The following is an 8545-nucleotide window of genomic DNA, read 5'->3' on the forward strand; positions in this document are numbered from 1 at the left end:
CCACTGAACATAGGGGGATTCCATGACATTGACCATTTGCTAAGAGAGTTTGCTGAGGAATTCTCAAAACGAGGGATTAAGCACAATACGGTTTCACAAATATATGCTTTTAAACAGAGAGAACACGAAAAAGTGAAGGAAGCTTCACTTCGCTTCAAACAATACATTGAGAGATGTCCAGTACGTGAACGACCACAAGATGACAGACTATCTGTTCTCTTTATTGAGGGACTGAGAAACGACACTCTCAAGAAGGACTTGCACTTGAAAGCTTGTACAAGTTTCGAGCAAGTAACGAGAGAAGCATTGTACTTAGTGGATAACTGTATGGTTTATGGAGAGGCGTCAGCGGATACAGATTTTGCATCCAGTAGCTCTTCCTCCGTAGTGAGCGAGACTACCACTAAAAAGAATGTTCAAACCACAACCATGCCAAATGTAGAGCAAATGATAGAAGATGCTCTAAAAAGGATGGCACAATACCAAAAACCATTGCCAAAAACACTGAAATGGTGTGCTATTGAACAAAAATGGACAAACCATCCAACAGAGGAGTGCTATTACAACAAAGGGTATGTAAGGGAGCGTCAGTATGCACCTCCTGCTCAATTAGCACCACCTCAAGTACATCCAGTACCTCGATACCCAACGGGAAATGTGCCAGGACCTATGGGGATAGAAAGACCGCAACCGGTATTGGGACAACAACCGGTATTGTGAGCACATGCACAGGTTCACAAGTTCCTTTTAAGATTTATTTTCAATTTTCAAGTCATTTGGATAAGTAAAACTCAGTTTCATAGCTAATATGGAAAAAATGCTAACTTCGGACTACTGAGTGCAACAGGATCTATGGCAGCCTCGAAGTCACCGGGCAAAGAAGAAAAGAATGACCATCAAGGATTATCTGGACGAAGTGGAACCCTTTGTCATTCCAGAAGGAACACTAAAGCCCACCAGCACCTGGATACAAGAGGATCTGTTAGAGTCCAATGACCTAAAGATCTACCAGGGAGTGTTCAAAGACACTGAAGGCAATGTTATAGAGCTACCAATGCTGCTGAGAGAACTCAATGAGTTTGTACGAAGCAAGATGGCTGGCTACTTGGAGAAAATTGATCTCCACAACTACTTCGAAGCAATACCAGCGGGGGTGGACATCAAAAGAGTCTGGGAATTTGTAACAAGCATCAAAGAGGATGGAGTGGCCAAGGTAACAGATTTACAAGGCAGACCAAAAACAGAGATAATAATCACTGAGCGGGTTGTAGCCCATGCACTAGACCTCTCCAACGAGGGGGACAATGTAACAAAAAGAAGGGATGAAGTCAAGGTGTACAAAGAGAAAAAGGAAAATTACACCTTTAAAGACATTGCCAACCCAAAAGTGGCAATTATGAGCCAGTTATACAACCAGTACTTCCACATGTGCACGAAGAGTCCATAGAAGTATAGGATGCCGCCAGGTGCAATTGCCACAACGTTCACTTGGGCAATGACAAAAGGCATACCAAAGATAATCAACTATGCTGCATATATACATGACATCTTAGTAAGATGGGCAACAAAAAGCCAACCTATATAGTGCCAGGAGAACTGATCACCAAGGTGGTTTATGGGGCACTACACGCTAAAGGAAGGTGGCCTGACCCCCCATCTCAGCATGATTGTCTCAGAGTAAAAGAAGACAAGGAAGATGAGCCGCAAAGGGCACCAAGGGTGGCTACGAGATTGAAAAGACTGCTAGAGCCAGTTGCAGAGAAGCAACCCGAGTAGAAGAAAGGAAAGAAGGAGTTTGCTCAAGTGCCGGCCAAAGAAACAAGATCTCAGAAAGCGGCAAGACTAGAGAGGCTGATGGAGAGTTTTCGAGCGGAGAGAGCCCTCAAGGGTGACTTAAGCAAACTCTGGAAGCCATCTCTAGAGTCTATGTCCGGATCGTCCAGAAGAGTGCAAAGGGACCGATTTGAAGATTATATCAAGAATTTAGAGATTCTTGATGCTGCACAGCAGCAAACATCCCTCATGTCCCTTTCACAGAGGAGGAAGTACAAGAGATAAGGTAGAAACTACTGGATGAGCAAGAGAGCCAGGAAAGAGAAAGAAAAACAAAAGCAGACAGGGACTTAAAGGGCAAACCTGCATCTTTACCAGATAGCCCTAAACCCAGCCCACAGCCATCACCACCGCCCTCACCACCTCCTAGCAGCCCTCCACAGGAAGATAAGGACACTAAGGACAGACAAGAAGAAAGGCAAGCAGAAGATCAAGAGAAAAGACAAGAACCTGAGCCAAAAGAAGAGGCTAAGCCTGAAAATGAGCAAAAAGGATTAGATGAGGCTTACTATGCATTTTTGGACCTGCTAGCTGCAGGCTATACGAAGGAAGAAGCCGCCACAGTTGCATTCGACTTGGCGAGGACAGAGCCTAAAGAACAGATGCAAGCCATCAGGCTAGTGGAGCTAAAAGAAATTGCTATAGACACGGTAGACCTGCACCCGCCCTCCAATGACTGCGACGTGGTGATGACAAAGCTAGCCAAATTGAGGGCACAATCCATGGCTTCAGAGAAATAAATGACAACTCTCAAAGCCACTAAAGAAAAGATCAAAATGGAAGTACATTCTCTGCAGGCACAAAGCCAAGGGCAAAAGGAGCGAGAAGCCGACCTACAGGCCAGCTTGGCAAGGGCTCTACAAAACTGCCAAGCAATGGAAGAAGAAAATCAGGAAGCAACAAAAAGAATACAAGCAGCTGAAGAAGAGTGTCAGCAGCTCAGCAAGTCATTGCGAGATGCCGAAAAGGAAAGAGATAATCTGACACTACAGATGACAAAAGAAACGAAAGAAGTATAGGCCATGAGGAATGCCAAGGAAAGAGCAGAGATAGAACAAGAAGCAAGCCTGGATGAAGACCTTGAGCTCAAGGACCAACTAAAAGTCAAAGATCAAACCATCCAGAGACTGCAAGCATCACCTTCTAGAGTCAGACCTACGAGCTCGACTCAAATCATGTCTGAGAGCCAACTCTATGAAGAGCAAATGCAGGAACTTCAGAAAGAGCTGACTCTCGAGAAAAAGCAGAGATTGATGATGGCTGAAGGTTCTATAGTCATGCAAACTAGAATGGAAGAGGGCCAAAAAGCCCTGCAAGACGAAGTGGAAAGCATGAAGATAAAGCTCGAGGAGGCGGGAAGAATAAACGCCGAACTTAATGACCTCCTCGTGAATATGGGCGGACAAGCTGAAGCGGAAAAGCAAACACTCCTCAGGAAAATTGACGAGTTGAAAGGCCAGAAAGGAGGAGAGGCAGAAAGCTCAGGGCCAGCAACCAATGAGGGCATCGACCTCAAAAATGTGGTAGATCCTGTGGACACACCTATGCAAGAGGAAATCATAGCAGGATCCTCTCAAGAGCCACAGGATCTAACACAAGAAGAGGAGGAAAAATTGCGTAAGGCAATAGAGGAAGAGCTCAGAGAAACCACGAAGGAAGCCTTGGAGTGGGAGCAGAGGGTCTTCAAATCTATGACCATTCAGAAGATGGACGCCAGCAATCTCAGGCGCAAGTGGCTTCAACCCTCTCTCCCATATCCATTGCTGAAATATGAGGCAGCTACAATAAACAAGCAGATCAGAGAAGAGCCAGCTGTACCTCTCTACAATGCAGACACCTCAAAGCTAGAAGGAGTTAAGCTTATTGTGGATTCTCAGCCAAAGTGGAGGAAGGCTTGGCTTACAAAGTACCCACATTACCTAATCCACTTGGTAGAGGCAGCTAAAAATATCAGAGACAACCTCAGCTTCTGTCCTCTACCAAGGGTTAGGACGTGGAAGGCACAAGAAATTTTGCAAAGAAGCCAACCCACTTGGCTAAACTACCCAAAACTGCCGGGCATGAAGGCAGGTGAGAGAATAAGTGTCCAATACATGGTGAAAACCCTAACAGGCACCATAAAATTGTTCACTGGCTCGCATGACCTTACATGCATTATGATGAGGAAAATCTGCAGAACCATCTTAGCAGTGTTCGAGACCTTCAAGCCAAGCCAGGTGACTGACAGCATCTTCTTCTTCCAGGATACATACAGATGCGCCTATGATCTGTCAAGTCAACCTTCCAAGGAGGTGATACATGCGCTGTATCAAAGGATCATGTTTCTACCATCCTATCACCTCCAGGATTTTGAAGAAGCATTCTATACAGGGTTCTTCACCATGAATACGGACATTTTTGGCCCAACAATGCTGAACCTACATGCCAGGTACGAATCACTGCTAAAGATGCAGGAAACGATAAGATGAAGCACCAGATCAAGGCCATGTCGGGGACGACATGAGCAAGGAGGGGGGGAGTGTTAGAAGTTGGACACACCCCACGACAGTAACTACTCAGAGGATTATTATTTTTTGTAATTATTCATTCATTTAGGAAAACCTAATTTTTCACCTTGTAATTATTGGGACTTACAGAAGTTTCCAGATTGTATCCCAGTTTTGATAGTTAAATTGAGTAGATGGTTGATTTTGGAACTTTAGAGTTTGAGAAATTGTAAGGTATATATACCACTTTTTGACCTTAATGAAAAAACCTTTTGTCATTTTAAAAACGAGTTTTGAAGTCTGTGAGTGAGCGTACTGTGTACGAGAGAGAGAGAGAGAGTGTGTGAGATTCATCTTGACGCTATGTGTGCTCCGGGGGTCGGAATCGAGTGCGGAGAAGTGTAGCGTATTGCCCCCGACGAGAGCTACGCGCCGATATCTACATTGCGCGCGTACGGTCCGGTTTTGCGAGCTCCTTCTACTAGCTTCATCGGGTGTTTGGGTGAGTATACATTGTCCAATTTTGCATTGCAGCATATTCATGCGTTCACATTGAGTAGAACTACACATTAGGCACTTTAGATTTCAAAAACGAAGACCTGCAGATTTCGGCCAGACATCCTACGTGTTTCTGCACCAGGTGTTTTGGGTTGGGATTTTGGTTCATAGACCTTAGAGAGAGCTACCTATTGGTATTAGTAGGGTCTCCTTTAAGTTCTATGGCGTTTCGAGATTGTTTGATGGGTGTTCGGCTCTAGACAGCATTGTAGGAAGTTTCCTCTTATGCACACTTGAAGGCTGTGACTTAGACAATTGGTAGAGACCTCTGTAGGAATTAGTTAGGAGTTGGTCGAGTGTAGGTTGACACCTTATGCTTGCTTCCACGCGCCTGCGGGTCGAGCTTCGTCCTTAGCTGACATTACATGTTAGGTGAGTTCTCGTTGTGCTGACGTCCATCGCGGCGTATCCGTCCAACAACAACATGAGCTAATAGCACTCACTTATCTCCTTCCCGTGCTTCCTACTCCCTTCTTGGTTGTCACATTGCAGTGCCATCTGTTGCATTGCAACCGCAGGTAAGAGCTCTACACGTTGACATAAACATTTCATGGTAATTCGTAGCCTTTGGCATCATGGACCCACGGCCTAATTTCATCATAAGTAGGAATTCAAGCTAGAAAATCATAAAATAAGTATAGGCGGGGTACTGGGGCATCATTGCTAAGTTAGATGCATTCTGGGTCGAAAACGACTAGGTCAAAAACTCACTGCTGTTAATAATCACACGTTTTGCACTCGACCTAAAGTGAGATTTGAGACCATAAGCATGTGTGCTTAGGTTTTATAAACATGTCCTAGAAGTTTCATAACGTTTGGATGTGTTGTAACGATTATGATTTGATTGCCGATTAGTGACTAGCTTTTGGTGACTTCGGTCATTTGAGTGTAGCTTGAGTTAGATGCGAGTTGTCTATTGTTTTCCAAGGTATTGACACCCTCTTGTAGCCTCTATGCACTAGTCAAGTCAGCTTCGTCCCATGGATTGACAATTATGTTTGTGGTTCTCGCTTTGTCTGCAATAGGATAGGAGTGAGGTAAGAAACCTGTCCCACACCAGCATCTGTGTATTATAAGTTGGGAGCTCCTAAGCTGGCACTTGCTCCATTTCAAGCCAAGATGGTTGATCAGAGAAGATTACAACCAATGGGGATATTGAATTTTCAAAAGATTGTGACAAAATCATTAAAATTTAGGGTTATTCTTGTGGTGTTAAAGATGGAGTTTGACAATGATTCATATCCTATAGTTCTAGGTAGACCTTGGTTTAGAACAGCAAAGCTGAAACAGAATTGAGGATCCGATGAGGTGAGAACTAAACAGGGTAAGAAGAAGGTTAGATTGCCTATGATCAGGGTAGTCAGGCTACAACAGTCAAATGGACCATTGTGGGCACAAGCTATTAGTTTGGCAGCTGAAGTGGAAGATTTGGAAGAAGAGGAGTTTTTGTTAGAAAATCCTTGTGTGGAACCTGTATTGATATCAATGTGATGACAATGATTGAGACTGAAGACAATCAACTCAGAAGGGGAATCAAATCAGGTGTTGCTGGGAACAGTGATCACTAAGGATGAATTTTCAATTTTGGAAAAGAAGCAGCTGATGGAGCAAGAAATAAAAAAGGAAATGGAACGAGATGAATCCATTCTGGTGGTAGAACAAAGGTTTGAGGAGAAAATGTCAAAGTCAGCTAGAATATCAAAAGAGGAGCTTCAAGAACTGAATTTAGGGACTAAAGAGGAACCACAAATGGTCGGAATAGGGAAGAATTTGGAGGGAGAATTTGTGAAGTCATTAAGGAAGTTGCTGATGGAGTTTAAGGATGTTTTTACTTGGGACTACTAAGATATGAAGGGTATAGATCCCAAGCTTGCTCAACATAAGATCAATCTCAAAGAGGATGCAGTTCTTGTTATACAATAGAGATATAGGATGAATCCAAATTATGCAAAGCAAGTAAAGGAGGAATTGGACAAGTTACTGCAGGTTGGGTTCGTTAAACCTATTCATGAAGCAACATGGCTATCACCCATTGCGGTAGTGCGAAAAAAGAATGGGAAATTGAGGTATGTGTTGATTATAGGGAAATTAAATCCATTGCCATTTACTAGCACATTGTTGGATTCAGTTGTTGGAAATTAAATGTATAGATTTTTGGATGGGTTTTCAGGGTATAATCAACTTAGCATGGCACTAGAGGATCAATATAAGACTGCTTTTATAACAGAGTGGGGAGCCTTTGTGATACAGTGATGAGTTTTGGGTTAAAGAATGGGCCTTCATCTTTTTCAGATACAACAGGAAACGTGTTTGATCCCTATCTTACAACATTTATGAGGGTGTTTTTGGATGACTTTAGTGTGTTTGGAAAAAGAAGTCAGATCATTTGGAGCACCTGTGAAAGTGTTTAGAGAGATGCCGACAATTCAGGTTGTCTTTGAATCCTTTCAAGTTAGCTATTACTGTCACAAAGGGAACACTGTTAGGATACATAATTTTTGAAGAAGGTTTAGCTATTGATCCAAAGAAGATTGAGGCGGTTCAGAAGGTTTCAATTCCTGACAATCTGAAGCAGTTGAGCAGGTTTGTAGGACACATGAAGTTTCATGCTAGACATTTAAGGTATCTATATGATATCAACGCACCATTGAGTCACTTGACAAAGAAAGATGTTCCTTATGTTTGGGGTCCTGCTTAGGAAAGGGCCTTTCAAATTTTGAAGAAAATGTTGGTGGTGGAACCAATTCTTCAACCTCCTGATTGGAAATTGCCATTTCATGTATTTGTGGATGCATCTGATATTGCAATAGGAGCAATACTTATGAAACAGTTAGTAAAAGGGTGGTATATACCAATTTTCTATGCTAGTAGGTTGATGACATTTGCAGAAAGAAATTACCGTGTCACTGAAAGGGAAGCTTTAGGGATGATATATGCTGTAAACAAAGTCAGACACTTTTTGTTGGGGAATAGGATTATTTTTCATGTGGATCATCATGCATTGCTCTATTTGATTTAGAAACCCCGTTTGCATGGTAGATTGGCACGGTGGATGTTACTGCTTCAAGAGTTTGACTTTGTTATTGTTCATACACATAGGAAGGAAAATGAAATAGTTGATTTTTTGAGTAGAGTAGAGACACGTGAACCTTCAGTGGGAATTCAAGATGAGTTACCTGATGCAAAATTGTTTGGTGTGAAAGGATTGATTTTAGATTCTTGGTATGATCAAATGTTAACCTTTTTGAATGATGGACTGATGCCTGATTATTTTACAACAGATCAGAGAAGGAAATTTTCTTTAAGAAGTAAGTCATTTTTAGTGATAGAAAGAGCACTATATAGAAAAGGCATAGCTCATATTATTAAAAGATGTGTTCCTGATGAAGAACAAACAGTGGTGTTGCAAGAAGCACATTATGGGAATGCAGGTGGACACTTTTTCGGAGAAATAATAGGTAGGAAGATTCTTTAGGTAGGGTTGTGGTGGCCAATAATATTGAAGGAAGTGCTTACTTATGCAAAAGAGTGTGTATTGTGTCAGAGAGAGGGTAAGCCTTCTAACTCAAATAGGATGCCTTTAAATCCTGTATTACTTCTAGAATTATTTCAAAAATGGGGGTTGGACTTTGTTGGACCATTCAAACCAAGGGCAAAGAATACAAGAG

The 8545-nt window shown here is 42.5% G+C and overlaps 1 pseudogene; it reads left to right on the forward strand.

Moving 5' to 3' along the window:
- Positions 1-6023: 6023 nt before the first annotated feature.
- On the forward strand, positions 6024-6722 carry LOC147421163 (uncharacterized; annotated as a pseudogene).
- Positions 6723-8545: the final 1823 nt, after the last annotated feature.

This window comes from Adiantum capillus-veneris, chromosome 28 (genome assembly GCF_014529385.1).
Source record: "Adiantum capillus-veneris isolate H3 chromosome 28, ASM1452938v2, whole genome shotgun sequence".
NCBI lineage: Eukaryota > Viridiplantae > Streptophyta > Polypodiopsida > Polypodiales > Pteridaceae > Adiantum > Adiantum capillus-veneris.